The 26,759-nt window shown below is 35.2% G+C and overlaps 1 protein-coding gene and 1 long non-coding RNA gene across 3 annotated transcripts in view; one reads left to right on the top strand and one right to left on the bottom strand.

Annotated features, from left to right (window-relative positions):
- The window catches only part of KCNH7 (potassium voltage-gated channel subfamily H member 7), a 495,299-nt gene that overhangs the window by 427,111 nt on the left and 41,429 nt on the right, over positions 1 to 26,759 (bottom strand). The window lies entirely within an intron of this gene.
- Positions 1 to 26,759, top strand: part of LOC143676356 (uncharacterized) — a 62,337-nt gene that overhangs the window by 5,367 nt on the left and 30,211 nt on the right. The window contains exons 2-3 of one of the 2 annotated variants that reach the window (XR_013172031.1): positions 882 to 1,011; positions 19,997 to 20,241. This is a non-coding gene — a long non-coding RNA (uncharacterized LOC143676356). Of the gene's footprint in view, positions 1 to 881; positions 1,012 to 19,996; positions 20,242 to 26,759 lie in introns of those variants that run through there. The other variant, XR_013172030.1, reaches the window with a different exon arrangement.

Consider the following 26,759-nt stretch of genomic DNA (forward strand, 5'->3'; position numbering starts at 1 on the left):
ATATCTTGCCACCTTGAACTCAAGGTGTTGACAAATTACAGTTAGAAAAGAGGGAGTAAGGCTTCACTTAACTTATGACTCACAGGGAAACAAAATAAAAAGCACCCCAAGAAACAAAAATAAACAAACAGAAACATCCTAAAGACAAAACAAAAAACATGTAGGAATTAATTTTTTTTAAACCAATGAAATAACGCCTTATTTTGTAACTAGAATCAAAGTTTTGGTTTTCAGAATCAGTATCATTGCAAAACAATATTTAGGATAAACCAATTCTGAAGAGGATCAATTTTCTAAAAGGCTAGTGTTTCATAAATGTTTGCAACCTTATTATTTTATTTTATCCATTCCATTTGTTAATAATAATAATAATTATGTAATGTGATGTGCAGTGGATTAGCTCACTTGAAAAATCGAAAATACAAAAAAAAAATAGTATCGCTGCTTCTACAAACTATTTAAAAACTCAAACGTTAATATTCTTAAGGAAATGTTCTGATTAAATAATTTTTGTTAAAGAAAATAATCTGAGGAGCTGTTGCTCTTTTGTTTTGTCTTGGTTTTGTGTGGTTTGAGGAGTGGTTTTAACATATCCTTATAGCTCCTATATCATGGTTTAGCAATTTCTACTTTTGAGAGTAGGTTCAAGAAATACATTATTAAAGATAAGTCTAAGAAAAATTTATGTGCAGCCTTCCAGTTAAAGAAGAGAAACTTCTTAAGCTGCTTTTAATCTCATTTTAAACCATTATTTAAAATATTTTCTTTTTTTATGCAATTTTCACCTTAAGCTTATTTTAAACATGAATCCATTTTTGTTGTCTTCTCTTTTTATTCTCTCATATCTCACTGATTCCGTTATTTCCTTTGATAATGATCAGCAAAATCAAAGATCAGAAGTGGAAAGATATTCTCCATAGAGGAGGAGCAGAGGAGAGAAGTTGGATCTTAGCATTCGTCTCCATGCTGCCTCCCCAAAGAGCGTCAGACTCAGAGATGGCTTATCTGAATGTGGGTATTTGCTGCTATTTGACAAAACTTAGGCTTGTATGTAGAGTGGGTAACCTCAGGTTTCTTTTGACCTAGAGCCATAAGATTTGGGGCCAAATGGACCAAGCAGCAGGCTTATACCCAGGATGCTTTGGCATGTATGTGCTCTAGTCTTGTCTGTGATAAAAGATTAGGTAGCAAGGAGATGCCTTTAAACCTAAGCCCAATGGAGGAATATTACCTTCACACAAAGCTGCTCATTGCAGAAAATCCGGAGTACCAAATAGATGAAAAAGTCATATAGAATTCTGCTACTTTGACTAAAATATTACAAATATTTTGGTGTATTTTCTTCAAGCCTCTTTTTGTTTACTAATATGTGTCTGCTTGCATTTATCTATAGCTTTGAATAGTTATATCACTTCAAGACCATTTTAACAATGATATGAGTTCTTGTAAACCTTATTTTAATAGCTGCACAGTACTTTATATGTATGATCTATAATTTAACATTTCCTCATTATGGAAAGTTTTAATTATTTCCAGGTTTTAATTTTTATTAATATAACAGTAATGATCAATTTTGTACATAAAGTTAAACCACCTTTGAAATAATTTTTGAAAAAGGAATGAATTGACATTTTAAAGCCCTTAATGCATATTGTTTGCTAGAAATATATTACTCACCATACTTTATACCTATTTCACATCAAGGTATATTATCATTTAAAGAGAAAAGCTTAGTAAAAACTATATCTTATTGTATTAGTTTGCTGACCTTTGAGTCTTAGTGAATCTATTTTAATTTGATATATATAGTCCTTTTTGGTTTTATTGTCCTGTAATTTACATAATATTTTTGAGTTCTGGAAATTAACATTGCTATTTTGACTTGCCCTTTGTTACATAAAAGGCTTTCTTCCAACATATTGTCCTCCATGCTTTCCTTTCTACTTAAATATTATCCTTTAAGAGGATTATAATTTATGATTTCAGGCTATAGAATCAGAATCAGGTAAAAATGATTCCTAGAACAAGCAAAGAGTGATCATCACAATAAAAAAGGTTGGCTAGTCAGAGGAAAAGAAGGATAAGGAAAAGAGAAGATTAGATAACGTAGAGATGTATAAGCAGAGAGAGAAGAGCACAGGGAAAAAGAGGAACAAATAATCATTTCTAGGCTTTATCTGCATTGTGTTTGTTAAATTGCTGCACTATAACTCCACTCTCGTTAAAACGAAACAAAACAATTGCAAAGTGCTATAACATCAGAGGTGGTATAAATTGCTTTATATTGCCTGAAATCAGGCAAACCATGAGAGTCATTTAGCATAGAGTCAAGAGTGTGGAGGCTAGAACCAAAGAACCTTGGCTCTATTCCTTCCTAGCTTCGTAACCTTCGGCACATAAAATGTGCATCAAGTCTGGTGCATGGTAAGCATTCCACACATATTAGCTGTCACTAAGTTCAGATAAATTTCTCATTAAAATAAGCCGTATTTTTAGTGCTATCATTCACTTATTCAGATATTTATTGAGTATATACTACATTCCAGGTCCTATGAAAAATGGTATGAATATAATTGATACCTTTCCATAAAGCTTGCTCTATCTACATCCTACAGAGGAAAGATTTCACAAAGTTGTCACATGAGCACAACCTTGTGTCCTCAGCTGAACCATGGTTAACTTCTCCCTCAGGGAGTCCAATACATTGGCTAATATGAGTGAGCTGGGCCAATCCAGTTCCTCTCTGGAAAGTGTAATTAAAATAATGAAAGACAGAACCAGTTATCCTTGGGTGCTGAGCTTACAAGGCTATATTGATTAGAAAAATACACTTTGGACCAAGTACAAATCAGAAATTACTGGTAGACACACAGAGAAAGATGAATGGTGGGTGTAGATTAGAGAAAAAAGAAGGAGGAAAAGATAGGAAAGAAGCTTAAGAGACTCTGAAAGAGGGAGTAGCTCATTCCAGGACTTAGTAATTCCTAATTTCTTTTCTATGGGATCTAACTGCACTTCATTTCACAATCTTGAATGGCAGTAGGATTCCCTATCATATCCTTATAATATCGGCCACCTTCCCACTCCCACTTTTATTTGAGATGTCAGGTGTGTTTCTGTTGTTTATTCTTCAAAGAGCTTTAACTAAAGCAATGCACAGCAGATGGCCTTGAACATCCTGGTTTGCATAGATTATGGGCATGGAACCAGCTGGTCTACAATAGTTCCTTACATAAACCCTCCAACAACTAAGGTTTCCTCCTCTCTCTCCCTGCTTTCAAACTTCTGTTGTTGGAGTTGGGATTTGGAGCCCAGGGCCCAGCTACTCTCCTTGACTGCGTACAGACAAGCTGAGTCATTTAGCTTCAAGAAAAACTCCAGAGAAGTGTTCCTATAGTTCTATCATGGTTTCCTGGGATCCTTAGGAGCAGGGGTAGTTTGTGCTACTCACCAAGCAGGGATCACCAATATCGTACTCTCCTCTAGTGAGAGGATGGTATTTGAGAGTAGATACTGGAGTTGAGGGAAATTCATACATACAGCATATATTTCACATATAATAACTATACTAATTTCATTCTCCCAAAATCCTTGTGAGATTTGTATTATCATTTGCATTTTACATAGAAGAAAACTGAAAGGCCTGGCAAAGTGAAGAAAATCACCAATGGCTTATGAACATCAGCAGAGCCAAAATTTTAACCAGGATTAAACACATAATAATTGTGGTTAAATTCATGAGAGGATGCTGTAAATACAGGAGTTCCAGGTACTTTATTGGTCCCACATATGAAACTATGTAAACTAGTCACATAACTTGATTGTGTTATTATACTGAATATACTAAATTGAAGCAGATTTTAAAACACAGGTATCACTATTTCTAAGATCAGTTACTGTTGCTTTTTTAAAAAATACTTTAATTGACCTGTAAAATGACCCTTTTTGATATATTAGGTAAATGACATTAAATGTATACAAAAAGAGAATGTAAAATAGCAAAGAGTTCATCAGTAAATATAGACACATGGCTAAGCGCTTAAAAAGATAAACCAAAATGTATCAAAGACAGCAATGCATAAGGCACAATAAGACTCAATGAGCCACGAGAATATCCTCCATGGTGAAATCACACTACAAGTTAAATCATGTTTGCATGATGGATAAAATGTCAGCAATAAAATAAATATCATTGTCAGTGGTGCAGTTAACAGTCAGAATTCACAAGAACCAGAAATATTAAAGTATAGAAGATACATGTCAAAGGAGACATGATAAGAGAAGTTTCAGGAAAAAAAATAAGATTTTGAGAGACACAGCATCCAAATGCATTGAATAAACACTGCATTATTTTGCTTCAGAATAACTTGGGACATTTAGCTCATTGCCATTCTACTCACCTATGCTTAATTTTAAAAACATTTTCTAAAAAGGAACTGATGTCATAAGGAAACATCTACTCCTTACTTGTAAAGCTTCCATGTAGAAATTTGGGCTGCACCAACATATTTGGCCTTTCAGTCCCCTCGCAAGTGGCAAAGCTTGAGGTTCAACAGAGGAAGACAAATTGTAAGGCTCAAAACATGCCTGCCTAACCCAGTTGATCCAGCCATCTGACCAATGCACCCAGTTCTCATTCAGTTCACAAATTAGATAAGGAAGAGGAAGTTATTCTTTTTGACTTTCCGAAAGTCCAACAGGTAAGACTGATGATGGTGATGATGATGGTGTGTGTGTGTGTGAGTGTGTGTGTACACATCATGACCGTGGAGCATGCATAAGACCTCTTCACTGATATCTACATTTAAAAGCTGTTTTGCTTTATTTAATTTGAATTTTAACATTTGATTCAAGGGTAAGATATAAAAATCATGTATAGTGATCAGTAAGGATTAGAATGGAAGGCAGAGAAAAAAAGTGTCTAAAGGAATTCTTTGGTGAAAAGTGGTATTACCCATCTAATTATGTCTTGGTGTAGCTGTAGAAAGATAAATGGTGAGGTTAAAGCATTTACTAAAAATAAACATAAATATGAAGTTGTGATACTAATTTTTCAGAAGAAAATATCTGTTCACATCCTATAATTCCATTAAAATTATGCCAATTACAGTAAAGAATTCTGTTATGTTAGCGAATTATTTTAATTTATTCTCCAATGCCAAGGAAACAGATGCTACACTGAAAAGTTTCCTACTTGGGCATGTATACGACAAACTGTCTACTTGTCCATTAAAGAAATATTTTGAAAGGTGATTAAATGAGAAGAAGAAATAGGTCATGTTAAACCGAAGTTTTAACAAATACATTTCATACAAATGAAAATGAATTATTCTTATTATGTAAAGTAATATTTGTAATGATGGCCCAATTGGCATAGCATCTTGAAATATTACTTTATGGGCAATAATAAGAATAGCTTATAATTACTAAAACTACAAAATTAAGGTACAATATTAAATACATCTCATTTTATCTATTTATTTTTTTATTAAAGAAGCTGCTGATTTATAGAACAATCATGCCAAAAATAAGGTTCTCATATACCCCCTCACATATAAAGTGTCCCGTTATTAATTAGCATGACAATTTCTTATAGTGATGAAACAATACAATTATAATTATATCATTAGCTGGAGGCCATGGTTTATACTAGAGTTCACTGCATAGCCCAATGGTTTTTAAAAACTTTATTCTAGTGATATAAGTTTATCATAAAATGTCCCCTTTTAGCCACATTTAAATATATAATTCATTGGTTTAATCACATTCACAATCTTGTACCACCATCACCACCATCCATTACCAAAACTTTTCCATCACCTCAAACAAACTCTGCCCCAATTAAACATTAACTCCTCACTCCCTACCCCAGAGAAGTCCTGGTAACATGTATTCTAGTTTCTGACTCTCCGAATATGCTTATTCCGTTATTTCACATCAGGAAGATCATACAATATTTGTCCTATTGTGTCTGGCTTATTTCACTCGACATGATGTTTTCAAGATTCACACATTGTCGCAAGTATCAGAACTTAGTTCCTTTTTATGACTGAACAATATCCCGCTGCATGAAAAGTCCACATTTTGTTTATCCATCTATCTGTTGATACTTGGGTTGCTCCCTCCTTTTGGCAATTGTGAATAATGGCACTAAGAACATGAGTGTGCAAATATCTGTTCAAGTTCTTGCTTTCAATTCTTTTGATTATATACCTAGAATGGGGTTGCCAGATCATATGATAATGACTTTTAACATTCTGAGGAACCATGAAGCTTTTCCACAGTGGATGCAGCATTTTATCTTCCCACCAACAATGAATTAGTGTTGCTATTTTTCTACCTTCTTTCTAACACTTGTTATTTTCCTTTAAAAAAAAAAACAGTAGCCATTCTAGGGTGCCCTGGTGTTTCATTGGTATGCTTACCTTCCATGAGGGAGACCCGGGTTCAATTCCCAGACCATATGCTGCTACCCTCCACCCCCCAAAATAGTAAGCATTCTAGTTGGCATGAAATGGTATCTTATAGTTTGTTCTGCATTTCCCTAACATTAATGATGTTGAGTATCTTTCAATGTGCTCTTTGGCCATTTGTATAACTTCTTTGGAGAAATGTCTATTCTAAGTCTTCGGAGAAATGTCTATTTTTTTAAATTGGGTTTCTTGTCTTTTTGCTGTGGTTGTTGTTGATTTCTTTTTATATTCTGGATAGTAAACCCTTGTTGAATATGTGGTTTCCACATACTTTTCTTCTATTCTGCAGGTATTCTTTTTACTTTCATGATAAAGCCCTGTGATGGACAAAAGTTTTTAATTTTGATGAACTCCATTCTTTATTTTGTTGTTTGAATTTGGGTGTGAAGTTTAAGAAACTATTGCTTATCATAAGGTCCAGAAGATGCTCCCCTATGTTTTCTTCTAGGAGTTTTATAGTTTGGGTTGTTATATCTATGTTTTTGTTTTTGTTTTTTTTAATCAATTTTTGTATATGGTTTGAGGTAGAGATCTACCTTCATTCTTTTGCCTATAACTATTCAGCTTTCCCAGAATCATTTGTTGGAGAGACTATTCTTTCCCTATTGAGTGGACTTGGCACCTTTGTCAAAAATCAATTGGCAATAGATGTGAGAATTTATTTCCATTACTTTATATTTCTGTTCATGCATCAGTAACCATGCAGATTTGGTTGCAGCTTTGTAATAAGCTTTAATAAGTTTTAAAACCAGGAAGTGTGTGTCCTCCAATTTCATTGTTCTTTTTCAGTCAGGTTTTGGCTATTCAGGCCTATTATTTTACCCTTTCATATAAATTTGATCATTGGCTTTTCCATTTCTGCAAAAACAAAAAGGCTCTTGGAATTGTGATTGAGATTGCATTCAATCTGTATGTTGCTTTGGAAAGAACTGACATATTAAGGATATTTGATCTACCAATCCATGAACACAGCATGTCCTTCCATTTATTTACGCCTTCTTTGATTTCTTTTAGTAATATTTTGTAGTTTTCTTTATACAGGTCCTTTACATCCTTGATTAAATTTATTCCTAGGTTTTGGTTCTCTAATTACCATTGCAAAGGGAATTGTTTTCTTGATTTTCTCCTCAGATTGTTCAATTAGTGTACAGAAACACTACTGATTTTTTGCATGTTGAGCTTGTGCCCTGCCACTTTGGAGAATTCATGTTAGCTCTAGCAGCTCTGCTGTGAATTTTTTCAGGATTTTCTATACATTGGATCATGTCATCTGCAAATGGAGAAAGTTTTCCTTCTTCCTTTCCAATTTGGATCGGTTCTATTTCTTTTTCTTGCCTAATTACCCTGGCTAGAATTTTCAGTACAGTGTTGAATAACAGTGGTCACAATAAGCATCCTTTCCTCATTTCTTATCTCCGAGGGAAAGCTTTCAGTCTTTCGCCATTGAGTATGATGTTAACTGTGGTTTTTTTCATATATACCTTTATCATGTGGAGGAAGTTTCCTTCTAATCCTAGTTTTATAAGTGCTTTTATCAAAAAGGGGTACTGGATTTTGTCAAACATCTCTTCTGTGTCAACCGAAATGATCCCATGTTTTCTTTTCCTCCATTCTCTTAATGTGGTGTGTTAACGTTAACTGATTTTCTTATGTTGAACCACCTTTGCATACCTGGGAAAAATTCTATATAATCCTGGTGTATAATTCTTCTAATGTGCTGTCGTGTTCCGTGTGCTGTTATGTTATTGAGGGTGCTTGTATCTATATTCATGAGGGACACTGGGATGTAACTTTCTTTTCTTGTGGTATCTTTATCTGACTTTGGTATTAGGGTGATGGCCTCACGATTCGATCTCTTGTCATTGGTCCTTTAAGAGATTTTATTTTTTTCTTAAGTCAGTGCAGTTTATTTGTTTCTAAGAATTTGTACATTTCATCTAGATTACCTAATTTGTTGGTACACAGTTGTTCATGGTGTCCTCTTACAATCTTTTCATTTCTGTGAGGTCAATAGTAAAGTCCTCCTTTCATTTATGATTTTAGTTATTTGCATCCTCTATTTTTTAATTTGTCAGTCTACTAAAGGTTTGTTGATTTTATTGATTTTTTTCAAAGAACCAACTTTAGTTTCATTGATCATATTTTTATTTTTTAATTTTTCTGTCTCTATTCTAATATTTATTTCCTTCCTTCTACTCACTTTGAGTTTAGTTTGCTCTTCTTTTTCTATATCCCGAATAGTTAGGTCTCTAATTTGATATCTTCCTTCCTTTTTGCAGTAAACATTTATAGCTATAAATTACTCTATTAGTACTGACTTTGCTACAACCCACAAGTTTTGGTATATTTCCATTTTCATTTGCCTTAAGATAGTTCCCAAATTCCCTTGTGATTTATTCTTTGAGTCTTTGGTTGTTTAAGAGTGGGTTAACTTCAACATATCTGTGAATTTTCCAGTTCTCCCTTTCTACTCATTTCTAGCCTCATTCCATTGTGGTCAAGACAGGACACACTGATTGTATGATTTTAATATTGTTGAATTCATTGAGACTTGTTCTGTATCTTAACTTGCGGTCTATCCTGGAGAATGGTCCATGTGCACTAAAGAAGAATGTATATTTCTTCTCTTTATTCATCTTCTGTCTAGATATTCTATCCATTATTGTAAGTAGTGTATTGAAGTCTCCTACTATTAATGTAGAACCATCTATTTCTCCCCTCAAATCTGTCAATATTTGCTTCGTAAATTTTGGGACTCTGCTATTAGGTGCATATGTATTCATAGTTGTTATGTCTTCTTGTTTTTTTATAATATTTTTATTGAGAAATCTTCACACGCATACAGTTTATACGTGGTATACAATAAATGGCTCACAGTATCATCACATAGTTATGTATTCATCACCATGATCACTTTTAGAACATTTGTGTCATTCCAGAAAAAGAAAAAGAAAAAAGAAAAAACTCATACATCCCATATAATTTACCCTTCCCTATCATTGACCACTAGTATTTCCATCTCTCAAATTTATTTTACCCCTTTTCCCCCCATTATTTATTTTTATCTGTATTTTTATGCTCATCTGACCATACCCCAGCTGAAAGGAGCATCAGACACAAGGTTTTCACAATCACATAGTCACATTGTAAAAGTCTTATCATTGTATATTTTCAAGAATCAAGGCTACTGGAACACAGATCAACACTTTCAGGTACTTCCCTAATAAACACTAAACTAAAAGGGATATCTATATAATGCATTAGAATAACCTCTAGGATAATCTCTCATGTGTTTGAAATCTCTCAGCCACTGAAAGTTTATTTTGTCTCATATAACTCTTCCCTTTTCAGTTAAGACGGCTTTCTCAATCCCATGATACTTGGTCCCCGCTCATCCCAGGAGTTCTGTCCCATGTTACCAGGGACATTTACATCCCTGGGATTATGTCCCACATAGTGGGCGGAGGGCAGTGACTCTACCTGCTGAGTTGGTTTAGAGAGTGAGGCCACATTTTTGAGCAACGAAAGAGGTTCTCTGGGGGTGACTTGTAGGCATCATTTTAAGTAGACTTAGCTTATCCTTTGCAGGAACAAGTTTCATAGGTGTGAACCCCAAGATCGAGAGCTCAGCCTATTGATGTGGTTGTTCCCACTGCTTGTGAAGAATCCCCCAAATGCAGTAATCCTTTCTCCCCAGACCCCCAAGTGGATTTTGCAAATACTTTTTTATTCACTGCCCAAAAACTCTCTTATCAAGGCATCACACCATCCTGGACAAACCAACAAGATTTCATGCCCTATTCAAGATTCCATGTACCTATGGTGTTCAATTAAACTGACTATACAAGTTAAATTAGATAATGCACTACCCAGAATATAAATTTTGCACCAAATAAACATCTCTCCCTTTGGTCTCACACAGAAGTTGAAGTCTTAAAATATGGACCATATCATCCTTCACCCTGTATTCTGAATTACTTTAGTCCTATCCAGATCCACTTCATGGATATCTCTAGTTGAAGTCTGATCCCTTTTTCAACTTTTAAACAGTTTCTCTCTGAGGTACTGCTAACTTTCATAGCTTCAGCACTCTAAATCTAAGTCTTGGGTGTCACACAAATACCCGAAGTTTCTGGGAACAAACAGGTTATATACAACAGCTCAGTACATCAAAATTTATAAATAACAGTTACAACTCCTTAATATATATGACTGCTGTAAGAGCTTACAATCTAGGACCCTTTACGATAGGCCCCAGCCTGATAATCCACGCTCTCAACTTCAATTCGCTGAGTATGTGTATTAAAGTTCGTCCTCATGAATGAGGTATGATGATACTTGTCTTTTCATTTCTGGCATTTCATTCAACATACGGTTGTTAGGTTCATTCACCTAGTTGCATACCTCACAACTTCATTCCTTCTTGCAGCTGCTCAGTAGTCTGCTGTATGTAAACACCATAGTTCACCCTTCCTTCCCTCAGTCATCATACTCTTAGGCCACCTCCATCCATTCTGAACCACAGTGTGGAAATGTCCATTCGTATCCCCACACTCAGTTCCTCTAAGTGTATATATATACTGAGTAATGGGATTGCAGGATCAAATGGCAACCCCACTCCTAGCCTCCTGTGGAACCACCACACTACCCTCCAGAGGGGCTGCACCTCTCAGTTTCCCTACTGACAATGAATAGGCACATCTGTTTCTCCACATTTTCTCTAGCACTTGTTTCTCTCTGTTCATTTTTAAACAATTTTATTCTCACATCACACCATCCAACCTAAGTGTATAGACATTCTTTCACCGCCATAATCTACATGAAGACATTTCCTTTTCTTCCACAAAGAATCCATATCCCCACCTCTGTTGACATTTAGCTTTACGTAATGCCTTTGTTACATTCAGTGGAAGCATATTACAATATTAACTGTTGACTCTAGACCCTTTTTCCTGTATACCTTGCATTTTCAACACCTTCAATATTGACATCCATTTGTTCTCCTTCGTGCAAAAACGTTTTTATATATGTACATTTAATTACCATTGTTGTCCACTCTAGGCATTCCTGAATTATGCTCTGTCAGTCTTTATCCTCTATCCTTCATTCTGTTGGCATACACGTCCCATACCTTCTTCCTCAACCATAGTCACCTTCAGCTTGTATTTATATTATTCAGTGTACTTATTTATTATTGTGCTACCATCAGGTAGTATTGTGTTACTCATTTCTGAATGTTTACAATCAGTCCTGTTGCACAATGTGTTTTCCTTTAGCATCAAATGCCCAATCTCTACCTTATTTCTATCTCCTGATAACTTGTGTCTTTAACTTCAACTCTCAAAGTTCACTCATTAATGTTAGTTCCTATTAGTGAGACATATAGTATTTATCCTTTTGTTTCTGACTAATCTCACTCAGTATAATGTTCTCAAGGTCCATCCATGTTGCTACATGCTTCATGACTTTATTCTGTCTTACAGCTGCAGAATATTCCATCATATGTATATATCACAGCTTGTTTAGCCACTCATCCATTGGTGGACATTTGGACTGTTTCCACCTCTTAGCAATTGTAAATGCTGCTGCTATAAACATCAATGTGCAAATGTTCATTTGTGTCTTTGCCTTCAGTTCCTCTGAATATATACCTAATAATGGGATTACTGGATAATATGGCTATTCTATACTTAGTTTTCTGAGAAACCACCTTGAATTGACCTCTTTATCAGCATATAGTGAACTTTTCTGTCCCTTGTAACAGTTTTTGACTTAGTGGTTAATTTATCTGATATTAGTATACAGCTACTCAACTCTCTTTTGTTTACTATTTACATAATATATATTTTGTCACCATCCTATCACTTTGAACTTACGTATGTCTTTGAACATAAGATGAATCTCTTGTAAACAGCACATAGTTAATAAACATAGATTTATCATTGCTTCTTATGCACTTAATTTTAGGAACTATAAGAAGTTTAACTTCCCGGTGCTGCCCATGCAAAAAAGAAAAGAAGTTGAACTTGGAACTGCATACCAAAATACTATACAATGTATTGGCATTTATAATTTCCCACATGGTTATCTTTACTGGAGGTCTTTATCTGCAAGCCACTTCAATCTGTTCGGTATCTTTCCCTTTCAGTCTGAACAACTCCTTTTAGTATTACTTGTAAAGCGTGTTTAGGGGTTAAAGTCCCTCAGCTTTTGTTCGTCTTAATCTCTCCCTCAGTTTTGAAAGACATTTTGCCAGATATAAAATTCTTGGTTACCAATTATTTCCTGCCAGTACTTTAAATATTTCATCCCATTATTTTATTTCCTCCATGGTTTCTGATTTGAAATCTTCACTTAATCCTGTGGGGACTCCTTTGTACATAACAGGTTGCTTCTGTATTGCAGGTTTTAGGACTCTCTTCTTTTCCTTAGCATTTGACGGTTTGACTACTACATGTCTGGGTGTGGTTCTCTTTGAATTTATAAAGTTTGGGGTTTGTTGGCTTTCTTGAACGTGCAAAAGCATATCTTTGGTAAATTTGGCAAGTTTACTGCCGTTAATTATTTGAGTATTCCTTCTGCCCTTTCTCTCTTTCTTCTCCTTCTGGGACACCCATAATGTATACACTGATGCACCTGATAGTGTCCCACAGATCATTCAGGCTCTGTTCACTTTTTTCAGCTTTTATTTTTTTTTTCTCCCTACCTTGATTCATTTAATTTTCTTATCTTAGAGATTACTAATTCTGTCTTCTACAAGCTCCATTCTATTGCCGAAACCTACTAGTAAATTTTTTATTTCAGTTATTGTTCTCCTCTACTCCAATATTTCTGTTTGGCTCCTTTGTAAAATTTCCATCTCTTTATTAAGATCCTTATATTGCTCAGTCATCATTTTCCTGATTTCCTTTAGTTCTTTGTGTTTTCCTTCATCTCCTTGAGCATATTTAAGTTTTTTTAAAGTTATTTGTCTGGTATGTCCAAAATATAATATTCTTTGTTGATGATTTCTGAATTTTTATTTCGTTCTTTTTGATGGATCATCACTTCTTGTTTCTTTACCTTATAATCTTTGCTGCATAATGTACATTTTAATATATTAACTCTGTGATTTAGTCCTTTAGTTGTCTGCTCCTTAAGTTTGTATCTAGCTAGTGATTTGACAGAGATCTCCTTGAATGATAGTAGCAAACAAAAACAAATCAAGAGAAAAAAAAAAACACCTCTTACTTCAGTCTTTTAAGAGTTCACTCTGCATTGGCTTGTGCTCTCTTTAAGAGATTAGCCTTCTTATGAAGAAGATCAGTTCAAGGTAAATATGAAGTACAGGATCCTCTCCCTCTTTTCTGAGACCGTCTTTTTGTCCTGGGTTTGTTCTTGCTCCTGGCTTTGGAATTTCTCACTTACAGGAATCCAAAAATCCTCTCTATTTTCTATAATATAGACCACTCTACCCCCGTCCTTGGGTTGCTCTATTGAATGTCTTAAAAGAGGTCCCAAGACATTTCGAATCATTTCTTACATTGCTTTAGCTGTCCTCAAGCTGCTTCTGCCTGCAGGACAAATTTTTGGAAGGGTGAGGAGAAATGAGTTTTTGGCTCAGTGTTTCAGGCTGCTACCCAATAAACTGGCATCTACATATAGACATTCTAGTGTATGCATAGGGGGTTATTCACCTCCCTCAGGACAAGGCCAGGTATCCATAAAGGGAGTTCTGGTTGGCTACCTACTGTACCAGGGAGGGGATGGGCCCACAAGATGCCATAGCTTTTCTTACTAATTTTAAATTTGCATTTTCTTGATTCAGCTCTCACCCAGTTATTGAAAACTTTATCATGTTTTTCAGAATTCTGAGGAGGATGGCTCTGCTAATTTTTGCTATTTGTTCAAGCATTCTTTAGGGCAACAGTTCCCTGGAGAGTCTTACACTGCTATTTTGGTCTCATAGCATCTCACTTGACCTCACCCATGGCTAGAGGGTAGAAACTCTTGTTTGTTTCCATGAACTGACTTACGTGCACTTATTTTCATTCAGTCTTTACACGATGAAGTTGTTATATCTTATTTACTTGAAAAAGGAACGATAAATGTAAGCTCCTTAAAGCCAAGGCTTTTTATCTGTTGGTCAAACATGTAGAGCTGGGAAATTGTCAATAAATATGTTTTGAATTGGAGAAACTAATTAACTTATTAGAATTACACAATTGGCAAGCAACACTGGGATAAGAGTTAGGTCTAACTATAAATCCTTCACTTGTCATTATGCTACACCATAGAATCAATCCATGAGGGCCATGCAGACTGTGTATATTTTATTTATCATTTAATCTCATTAGCACAAGCACATCACCAGGCACAGAGTAGGTGTGATGGTAAATTTCACATGTCAACTTGGCTAGGTTTAGTGTCTAATTGTTTGTTCAAGCACCACCCTGCTTGTTACAGTGAGGGTATTTTGAGGATGGAATTTATATCTATAATTTGTTGATTGCATCTACAATCAAAAAAGGAGTTTGCCCTCAGCAGTATGGGTAGTTTACTCATCCAATCAGTTGGAGACCTTCTAAGCCAGAATTGAAGGGTTTCAGGAATGAGAATAATTTCTGCCTCAACTTCACCATTGGCTCTTGCTAGAGTTTCCAGGCAGCCAGCTTCTCCTAGGGAATTTGGACTAAGGATTTAAACATCATCGATATTGGATTTTCCTGATTGTGCCCTGCTATATGAAGTTTACTTACCATACTCCAGTCATGTGAGGGCCAGTTCCTAACAACAAAGCTCTCTCCACATACACACACACACACACACACACACACACATACACACACACTCTGTTGGCTTTGTTTCTTTGGAGAACCCTAACTAATATAGTAGTTAAGAAATTTTTAAATAAATGATCTAAAAAGCTTCTTCCCTACATATAATAAATAAAAGCTATATTTTAAGACATTATTTAAAATATTTTTCAGATTTATTAAAGCACATAAATGGAGTTAGAGAATAAATGACTATAATTCCTATTTACCTCACTATAAAATTATTTTCAATATTCATATCTGAAGGTAATATATGCTCCTTCAGACCTCACTGCATAGCATGATATTCTGAGACAGAAATGATTAATTTGCCTATAGTAAATTCATCCATAAGTTTCTGTACATTTACTACTAAATTCATTATTGACCCAGTGAGCTGATTCACCTTATTGGAGAGAAGGTAAATAGTTTTTCTCTCTACAGGGTTTAGCTTTCTAGGTCATTCAACCTAGACAAACTTGTTGCCATCTTCTTTGTTTATATCAACTCTGCTGTTTTAATATGCATCTTACTGCTTTCATACTGCCAGCAACATTTATAGAGGAAAATATTTTTCCCAAAGTCATGAGATACATTTTAGTGTTAAACACAGAAAACAATAGTTTCTCGGCAAGCCTTGAATACCAGTTTTATAGACATATATACACAGATTATTATATTTTTTCCTGAGAAACACTACTGATGGAAGAACTGAGTTGTTATATGTGAATATGTTGGTATAATAACTTATGAGTAGTTGCCCATACATTGCTTTCTACTTCTTAATCCAAAAGCTAACTCATTTTTTACACTCCCTCCATTAATTTACTTGTAATAGCATCCAAACTGTCTTGGGTTGATGATGCCATCTCGTGGCAGAAAACTATCAGAACCAACTGTGATTCCCCATGGTGCTTTTTCTTCCTTCTCAGAGAAATTCTGCAGGATGCACTGTCACCTTTCCCCCTTTCCTTCGTCTTTACATCTTAATTACACCTTAATTAATATCTTTCTCATATATACTGATACATCCTTTCAAATCCTCTTCCTCTCCCCACCACTCAATTGTGTCCATTTCTTCAACATACATTTCTATTTTCTTTTTCATTATTACAATTGCAAGTTTAAACAATACTCTTTTAATGCTTGATTGAATGGCATATCAAAAATGTTAGTGGTACAGCTGTATCCAAGGAGATGGAAAACACAAAGTTAAACTATGTATATATAAAATCATTTTGATAAAGAACAGCAAAAATAAATCTTCCTCTCTCCCTTCCTTGTCTCTAGACAAGCAATTCCCATCCATGGTGGGAACTGTCAGCATCTAGCAATATGCCAAAAAAAGATACTTAGAAATATTATTTCCTCCATCGAAACAATAGACTTGTATTCAAACAATTCTGCTTCTTGTTTTATTGTCACAATAATATATCTTATTGAAGTTTTCATATTAGCACCAAAGAGCTGCCTCATTCCTTGTAAAGGCTGCATAGTATTTCATGATATGGGTGTGTCATCATTTATTTAATAAGTTATCTACTGAATAATTTTTAGTTTTTTCCAATATTTATTATTAAAAATGATATACTGAATAACTATGTTCCAATGCTAGAAACAGTCATGGAATTGCAAGGACAGGGAAAGAAAATACTAACATTTTGAGGTGAAATTAAAGATAAGAAACCAGTATCTCAAATTTTGTGATGATGTTCAAATATAGCTTTCATATGCTGCAAAACTACTTTTATCTACTTCATATTCTCCTAATTGAACTAACTTTTTCTTATGCATGGAGGGATGTGGCTTCCATTTTTCAACTTAAACCTTTCTATGGGAAAAAGTTTTTGGCATTTCAAGCAATTGACTCACAACTTTGGAATAGGATGTATTTTTCAGTATGGAGTTTCCTGCAGGAGACATTATTTCAATTAGTTATTAAGTCAAAATTTTAAAAACTCACACTTTGAAAAGCACACTGCTTAGAATTAATATGGCTTGATTCCTTTTAGGGTTAGAACAATTGTTAGTCATTACAATGTCTACAATAAACTAGTAAAATGATGCCACATATTCCATTATTATCAGTGTTTAATTAATTAGAGATAACTCAATAGAGATTACATCAAATCTTTATGCATCCAAACATGCTCATTTACACAGATAATCTATATATAGTACAGACTTCTAATTTTATAAATGACAGAGAGGTTAAAGATATTTTAATTAAAAATTCTCATTATATTTATGAAGAAACTAAAAGCAAGAGATCTGAAGTATTATGTACAACGTGCATGTTCACCTGTATAAATGATATTTATGAAAATAATGAGATATTTAATGCTTGCTATGCCTAGACACTGTGCTAAATGTTTTATGTGTATTTGCTCATTTAATCTTCATAAAGTCTTATTTAATAGAATCTATTATTATTTAGCATAACAGATAAGGTTTAAAGAAATAACATAAAACCTCTATACAAACCTAATGAATAGAACAGACAATTCTGTGACTCTGATGAATTCATAGAAAATATTCAATGAATAACCGTGGAGAAAATGCTGGCATGCCCACCATCTACGTGCAAGAGACACCAGACCCTAGCATCACAGGGCTTCTATTCTAGAAAAGATAGCATGCAAAATACAGAATGGAGAGAGAGAGAGCAAGAGAGCATACTTGATAATGAAAAGGATTTAGCAGAAAAGTAAGGCGGGGAAGGTGAACAGAGACTCAGAGGTACAATTTTAAATAAAATAGTCAGGAAAGACTTTTCTAAAAAGTTGATAACTGAACAAAGACCTGAAAGAGGTGATGAAGAAATTAGTCATGTGAATTTCAGAGAAAACATTTTTAGGAAAAGTAAGTACACAGGCAATAAAGCAGGAGCATATTTCACATTTGAAAGGAAAAACAAGGGGGTCAGTATGACTTGGGTTGAGAGAGTGAAAGGGAAACTCCTGGGAGATAAGCTCAGAGAGGGAAAAGGGAATCCAATCTTCAAAACTTTTTAGGTCATTGTATGGACTTTGTCTTACCGTCTAGTAAAAGAAACAAAACTACTGGAAGACTTAATGAAGAAGAGAAAAGGGTCAAGTAGTGAGAGACATGGTGATTGCAGATGATTTTGTTGCAAAACTCTGAGAACAAGATAAAACTAACCACTTCATAGGAGACCGAAAGGTCCTCAGAAAGACAGCAGCGGAATGGGCATGAAAAGCAGATATTAAGGAACTGTAGTAGTTAAGTTGGGAGCTGTGTTCCCCCAAATCATCTTCCCTGTATCATTCTCAGATAGAGTGGACCAAAAGAGGAATATGGGTGGGATTTCAGAAGTGAAGGTGGAACAGTCCAGGGGCCATTATCCTCTGAAGGTTTTCATAATTAAATGCAGTGAGGGACAGACACAGATGTACCTCGTGGGTTCCAGCCTGTTCTAACATTCCTACAGTCTGATCGTGACATCTTCCTGACTTCTCTGCCAATTAACTAGTACCAGTACCAGATACTTGACCACAGAGATGTAACTATTCATTCCTGTACACTCCCACAAAAGCTTCTCTGGGCAGTCTCACGTGGCAACTGAAGTGTTTGGCTTCTTTGACTGATTGCTTCCCTGAGGACCCATCTAGAATTCTGGACCCTTACTTCCTCAGCTCCATACACAATTCTGTAAGGTCTAATTTCTATAATAAATCCCTTTTCCTGTTGTGTTAATTAGCGACTCTGCTCCCCTGCCTGGGCTTGACTGATACAGTCCAATTACAAAATGGATTGTCAATTTGCTTCATTTTATTTAATCTCCCTGATCATTGGCAAGTTTTGGAAAATTATAAAATAAACTTAAGTCCTTCACAGGACTTGTTCAACTCAGATGATTAAATAATGTTTCGAGATGTTTTCAGGAAGGCATTTCTTTAACAGACAGAATGTGGATTTATAGCCTGATCCAAGGTTTAAGAATAACATTTAATCCCAACTTCTGTTTCCTAATGCTGTCAATTTGAAAAATGAGAGCAGATGTTGATAGAGATGTATTTGCCAATCTGATGCCTCAGCAAACACTCTCTGAAGGAAAAGCAATGTGAGACTAGACTGAATGACTATCCTCTTCCAAATTTATTTTAACAACCCTGTTAGCAGTATCCCTAATGATGACATCTCTGAGATGTCATACAAAAAGACTTTGTCACTAAAACTTAGTGAAGTTTCTGAACTTTAATATTCTAGTATCGAATATAAGAAACTCACATTAAAGAGAACCTTTCTGCATGTTTCAGCTTGAAATGTAAATGAGTGTCTGCTTTCCCATCAGTGATTCCAGACTTCAGGGTTTCTTCTTTCCAAATATTCAGAATGCAATCTAGTTCCAGCTCAAGGAGCTAATAACAAGTACATCTGAGTAAAAGATGTGTAGATATCTTTAGGAAAAAGTGTGAGGAATTCCCTTGATCTTCATTTAAGCAAAAGTCCCATTGAATCTGAATTTACATTACTTTTTGCAATCCAGTAATTGGATTTTGTGAAATGCAGACTTCCTGTAGAGCGGCAGTGGAAGTCTTTGACAAATTAAAGATTAAAACACAAAAGAATTCCATTACTCAATACTATTGATCTAAAGGCAACCACTATTTATTGAGCAAATATACGCTAGAGACTCTCCATGACATTGTTTTATTTAATCTTCCTGATCACCCTGTGTCAAGTATTATTGGGTTGGTTTTACAGATAGGAAAGTGGAAGCTCAGAGAGAGAAAATAATTCTCAGAGCCACTGAGCAGAAGAGTTGCAGTGTGGACGGACCCTGGCACATTGAGCGCAAACAAGGACCTTTTCTTCAACTTCTATGAAAAGAATAATATTGACTCCAATATTTCATTTATTTCTAATTTAACCCTTGTCAGATATGTATTAATTCTCCTATAATGGAATATATAACCACTGTTGGGAGCACTAAAGACTTAATTTTTAGTTTAGTGGTTTTGTGTTAAATTTTACTGTTATTATTATTTTCTCATAATTCTGTCAAGTAATAAAAAGTTTAAACCAGAAGACTTCCAGATCTGCTCCTTGCAGGCTTGGGAACCTTGAGCAAATGACTCTTCAAGCTTCATTGTCTTCATCCACAAAAGAAAACAGCAGGAGATCACCTTACCTTCAGGATTGTAGGGAGGATTAAATGCAGTAAGATAGCTGATAAATGTTAGATTCCCTTCCCTTCTTAAAGATCTCAGAAGGCACTGTTAGTACAGATGCACAGTTGCTGTGGATTATTTCAGCAACTACTTAAGTGAAAGAGGAATCTTTGTGAAAAGTGTCCCATATTTCCCTTAGTACTATTTCAGAGGCTTTTAATTTAGAGTAATAGAATTGTCTAGACCTGTTGGGGGTTACAGCACTTTTTAATTGCTGATTAATCTCCACAGTAATTACCACCAATCCATAAGGGAAGTAATAAGTTATGGGGAGAGTGGTAGGGTTGTTTCGGGAATGTCAATAGACTCCTAAACCTTTCCCAATCAGAACTCTTGATCTACTAGTAGCAGCTAACATGGATACAATAAACAGGAGTCCTCGTACCAAAGACAGATCTGTAATATTTCCTGATTTTACTTTTTTTTAAATCTACCTGAAATATTCTCTATACATATATTTATGCTTTTAAAGAAAATAGTAGCTTATCATAAAACTCTTAAGATAAACCAAGGGAGATGAGTCTTTTTGACTGCTATGAATCACTTTTAGCTAGAGAGAAACATATCAGTTAGCAAAGTCTGCCCCTAAGACCCGATGGTCTTAAATATAACACCTTAATAAAACCTTTATTTATTTCCACCCTATCATCACAGCTCTTCTTTAGTATGTTGATTTTCAGTATGTTACAACCATTTAATAGTTTACTTAAAAGACTTTCAAAATTTTGCTGATTTGACTGATTTATATCAAAACTTGCTATTATTTAGACATCCTGACTTTTTTCTTTTGGCTTTTTTGCAATCACTCAAGCGTAGTTTACTTTAGACATTCAAGTGAGTTCATTAGAAAAGAAAGCTTTGTGTGTTTTGTATTTTCTTCTAGTGTTCATTACTATTCAGGTTACATGTGGAAGTTTTTGGTGGGTTGAAGTGGGTTTTTGTGTGTGTGTGTGTGTTGTTTTGCTTGTTGGTTATTTCGGTTTTTGGACAAGGAGAAGTCTGAGACCGGTGCTATCTAGGACTCCCTGAGAACGGGTGCTGATTCATGCGTGCACTCCCTTTACTGGACTTTTATATTGTCCAATTATGAACTCCTCCTTTTAATGGCACTAACAAATTCTGTTAAAACTAGTAATGCTAGCCAACACCCGTGGAGCACTTACTATATGCTGGGTGTTCTGTGAATTAACCTACATCAACTCATCCTTACTATCACTGCAACAATTCGGCACAATCGTCCTCATTCTACAGCTAAGGAAATTGAAGAACAGAGAGCCCAATAACTTCCCAAGGGCACACAGTGAGTAAGGAACATGCTCCCAGATCTGAACCCTAGGAGTGTGGCTTCAGAAATCACACTTTCATTATAGATCTTGTTTAAATAAAAGTTGGAATAATGTCTTTGAAAATGTTCTATAAAATTTTAATCATATTTGAATACGTTTTTTTTATTTTCATTTTAAGAAGACATTCTGGATATAAGCCGTCATTCAACCTATGCACACTTGAAATTTAACTCATAGAATCTATGTTAATTTTGAGAATAATTCATATGGACAACATTCTGAAACTGTATAATTTTTTTAATTAAAAAATAGTTTCTCATTGCAGAATCATTTTCAAGAATATTTTCATAACTTCTTTTAAATTTTAGTCTTCATTTTGGATGGAACCTCTCTGGTTAAATAAATAAACAGCAAACATTTGATCATCTTTGTACTAGGGACTAACAGGTATTTTGAACATTTGATGTCTGTGCAAATCACTTCCTGGCCTTTCCCATCAGCACCAGGTACACCGCAGATGGAATCACCTTTCCCTGCTCACACACATTTCCACTCAGTACTAGGACAGAAAAAGATGCTAAGAAACATTAAAGAAAAGATTAGAACTGGGGTTTCTACACACTCATTGTGTATTGTATTAACTGGCAGAATAACCTCCAAGATTATTTAACAACCCGGTCCCTATAATGTTTGCTCTTTCTTTTTTCCTTTCACACACATGCTCTTAAATAAAACCCATATCCAAGCTATCCCCTAAGGCCCAGATGAAAAAAAAGAGACTCAGAAAGGTTTTACTTGAGTGCATTGCCATAAGGCTTCCAAACAAATTTCAGACTAAGGTTTGCCTTACATATTATCAGTGATTTAGTTATATAATTTAGTTATTAGATGATGCAATTATTTTTTATCACGACCAAATTCAGTTGGTAAATTGGAATGAAAATGTTTAAAAGTTTACACTGTCAGGAGAGTAGCACAGTAAAGGGGGGGAATGGTAGGGAAGAGGGAGCAGCAACTATGCAACACCAGTGTTGTTCAAATCTCCTTTTCTGCTGCAGTGACACCCCTTTTCTCAAAGGACATCCCAGTCAGTTGGGGCTCCTCTGGCTAAAGTAGGGTAAAGACAGCTGTGGATGAAAACTTCTCTCGTTGGCTCTGAGAAGCTCTTGAAAACCATTATCAGGACCCACAATTTGATATACACTGATTCTTGGCTCTGAAAATCTATAATGCCAAATACGGCAAATGAGGAGGATATGAAAGAAGTTGTGAAGAAGGTCCATGCGTACATTTCCACTCTGACACCGAGGGCTCGCCCGGTGTACTGAGATGTACCATGGAAAACCTTCCTGGACAGCAGGGGTCATTTCTGTCCATCTCTTGAGCTAGACCTATAATTGGAGCATACACATGTGGGATTCAATAAATTAAGATAATTATTGGGAACACCTATTCTGACTGTCTCCATTTCTATAGTCAGAGAAGAAAGCATCCTGTGTCCTTTGCATAAGCAAGACTGAAAGCCCAGAGTCATGGCTGGGCTCTGCACAGAATCACAGGCAGATGTTGGATCCTTTCCTTTTGTGAAGTGAAGGCAAGAGGAATAGAAAAAGGAAACACACATTTAAAAAATGCTACCTAAACAACATCTGAAAACAAGCAAAATCATGACAAAAGAGGAAACAAAACAGGAAATCTGAAATTTTAGGGTAAATTTGTTTCATATCAATATTATCTACATCTGCTCAGATGAAAAGTTGTTTATATACGTCATACATGACAGCAAAGATAGAGCATGGGCTCTGGAATCAGGGAGGCCTGGAGCTGAACCTCATCACCACTGCTGAGCAGCTGCATGACAGGGGGGATGGTTCTTAATCTCTCTTAACCTCAGTTTCCTTATCTGTGAAATGGTGATAACAATCCGAACTTCAAAGGGTTCTTGAGCGGATTGAATGTGATGATGTATGTAAGATGCTAGGATGGAGCCCAACACATAAAAGGCCACAAGCCACTGTTTAAGTGGGAACTGCCCATTGAAAAGCATGAGGCAGAGTCCATTTGGGATTTATAAATTTCTCTTTAGTGAGATGATAAACCACCTGCCTCAAATGAGCTTTGTGGGCTCGAGAACTCAGCCAACACAAGCAAATGTGGATGTTCTTCTTCATGTAATCCAGGTAATACAATGTTCTGTGGCCACGCACTGCTCACCTTTCCTTAGGAAATGCAAACATATGATACTATTACAACTCACCTATTATCAGGGAAATATTTCTAGGGATAGTTATGACCTGTAGTTTCTTAGCATCAGCAGCTTTGTATAGCATGTTCTGAGTTATACTTAGCTAAGTACTTAACGCTTATTACATATAATACTAAATTTAATAAACCACATTCCCTATGCACTAGCAACTACAGAGTATCTATGAGAGGGTTACAGCTCTAATAAAATAGGCTATGTTCCATGTTTATTAGTTAGTCATCACTTGAGACTTTTTTTGAAACCCGCTTTTGCTTAATCTTGTTTTATTTTTAAATTCTAGATCCCTTTGTGTATAAACTTACAAACATGCAACAGGGACTCAGAAAGTGTCTCCTCCTCTGATCTGACTCAACTTCGTTCCAATTTTATAGGTATCCTGGTGGGTGTTAAGCACCGAAATAGGTGCTGCATGGATACATGCAAAGGTTTAGAATCAGGTCCACCTAGTAGTAGGTTTAAAATTTAGTTGAGGCAAGTGAACCACTAAGGCAAATGGCAAATACTTCATCTTTTGAGATGTTTGATAAACCTTAACCCCTCCTGGCCGATAGCCACCAGTAACTGCCATTTTCTGCAGTGAACTAGGGTTTGGTCTCAGAATTCTTTCCAACACAGTGTTCTGTAAGGCCAACTGTGTTTGGACAGAGTTAGAAATTATCTGTTATCCCTGGATTATGACGCTCGTGATTCTAGCTGAAAAAACATGCAAGCTACCTAAGAAATGAGCCCTTCATTTGTAGGTATTAGCACACTACAATTCCTCATTTGAACAGAGGAGTCTATCATTACTCAGTATAAAAGGATCTGGAAAGAATGAAACAAAAAGAAGAGAAGCTTCCTTCTAGGATATGAGTTTATAATAGGGATGAAAAAAGCACATATGTTCAGGAGATGAGCAATTTATATATGAGTCTAAGGGGCTGGATGGAAGTGAAAAATGAAGATTGGCTGGAATGGGGCTACAGCAGCATGCAGACACAAGGGCATTCAAATTTCAGAATTTTAAGAAGAGAATGAGACCAAACTAAAATAATCTCTGGACCGTTTTGACCCACAACCATGGTTTTGCAAACCCCTGATATTGAAATAAATATTGAAGGTATGGGAGTAAGTTTGTCTTGTAGAAGATCTCAAATGTGATAGCATGGTGGGCAGCCCTGACCTTAGGAGAGTCATGAGCATCAGAGGCAAATGGACCATTTTGGCCAAGGAAGAGCCTATTGGCACTAACGAGGATCCAAGACACAACCCTGGAAATCTTGCAAAGTTTAGAAGGAGACAACATGAATTTATGCAAATTAATTAACTGCATGTCATTTAAGAACTGGGAGTTACTTTGTTTTATTTGCACTCTGTAGTGACCCATTGCTGAATTTAAAGGAAGATTATTTCTGATCTTTACTTCCTATTTGATTGAATAAAGAAAAGGTGGATAATGACAAGAATAACATTAGATTTATAATGTGAGGTTAATTATCTTATAAATAATATATATGTAATATACAAATGTAAATATATACATATATCTGCTTTCAGTAAAAAAAAAACAAAGGTAAAAAGCCATGTCTCAGTGTGCCCTACATTTGCTATATATTGATATGGATATAAAGATACTGATATAGATAGCTTATAGCACTTCCCTATTGTCCTTAGTAGAAACCTGTTTCTTATAGAGTAGATTAACAAAAAAATGAAAATCGTTGACTTTTCAAAATTTACATTTTTCTCTGTAAATTTGTTGCCCCAGATAAGTTCTGAAGAAAGAACTATATACCAAAAAATTTTTTTAAAAATTCAAAACAAGTGTACTTTTGCCAAAGCCTTGACCTGCATTTGTAATTGATATTAACATGGTAGGATTCTTAAAGAGATACTAATGAATTTAGAAAATTATACACAGATAATTTCAAAGTCTTCCCTACACAATTTACATATTGTGTAACAGAATCTTGAACTCCTAGGATTCATTTTCTAAGAATGTTGTTGTCTTGAATATAAGTTCCTGACCTACTCCAAGATATATTATGGCCAAAATTCTGACTTAAAATAAAATAATCAGCAACAAATACTGATCCCCTCATGTCTATGTTTGATTCTGTTACTTCTTTAAAAAGTAGGAAGTATGAATAAATCTTTCTTTAAAATGTGTTTTAAAGTATTGTCTTAATATTATATCATTCCTGAGATTCAGATATACCAACATGTCCTATAAAATGTAGTGTTGGAAGAGCTATAACATAATTTTTCAGTAATTTTTTTTAAATTTAAAAATGGGTCCCCACTCATAAGGACTCCTAATCCAATAAGGAAGGTAGACATATAATCTGTAATTATAAACTTGTTACGGGAGTCCAGCCATCCTGTTTCTTATAACACGGCCTGTACCTTTGATCTGCTACTTAACCAACAATCATTTATAAACAAACTCTGAATGTCAATTTAGGACTAATATTTATGTATCCTTGGTTTGTTTTTCTCCTGTCAAAAATTCTGCTTCCAATCAACAGCAGAAGATTTTTGTTTTCAGACTTCAACTGTCTCTAACATAGCAAAAATACAATCGAAAGAAGTGCTAATGACAGAAGAGTTTTGCAAAAAACATTTTTGCTAGATATCCTCAGTGTTTAACCGTTTTGTTGATTTTTATTGATGGACCCTGTAAGAAAAAGCTCACTTGCCACACGTGCTGCCAGGGCAACACTATTTAAGTAGAGTCAGTAAAATAAATATCACCGAAGTCCCTC

The sequence above is a fragment of the Tamandua tetradactyla genome, chromosome 3 (genome assembly GCF_023851605.1).
Source record: "Tamandua tetradactyla isolate mTamTet1 chromosome 3, mTamTet1.pri, whole genome shotgun sequence".
NCBI classification, from domain to species: Eukaryota; Metazoa; Chordata; class Mammalia; order Pilosa; family Myrmecophagidae; genus Tamandua; species Tamandua tetradactyla.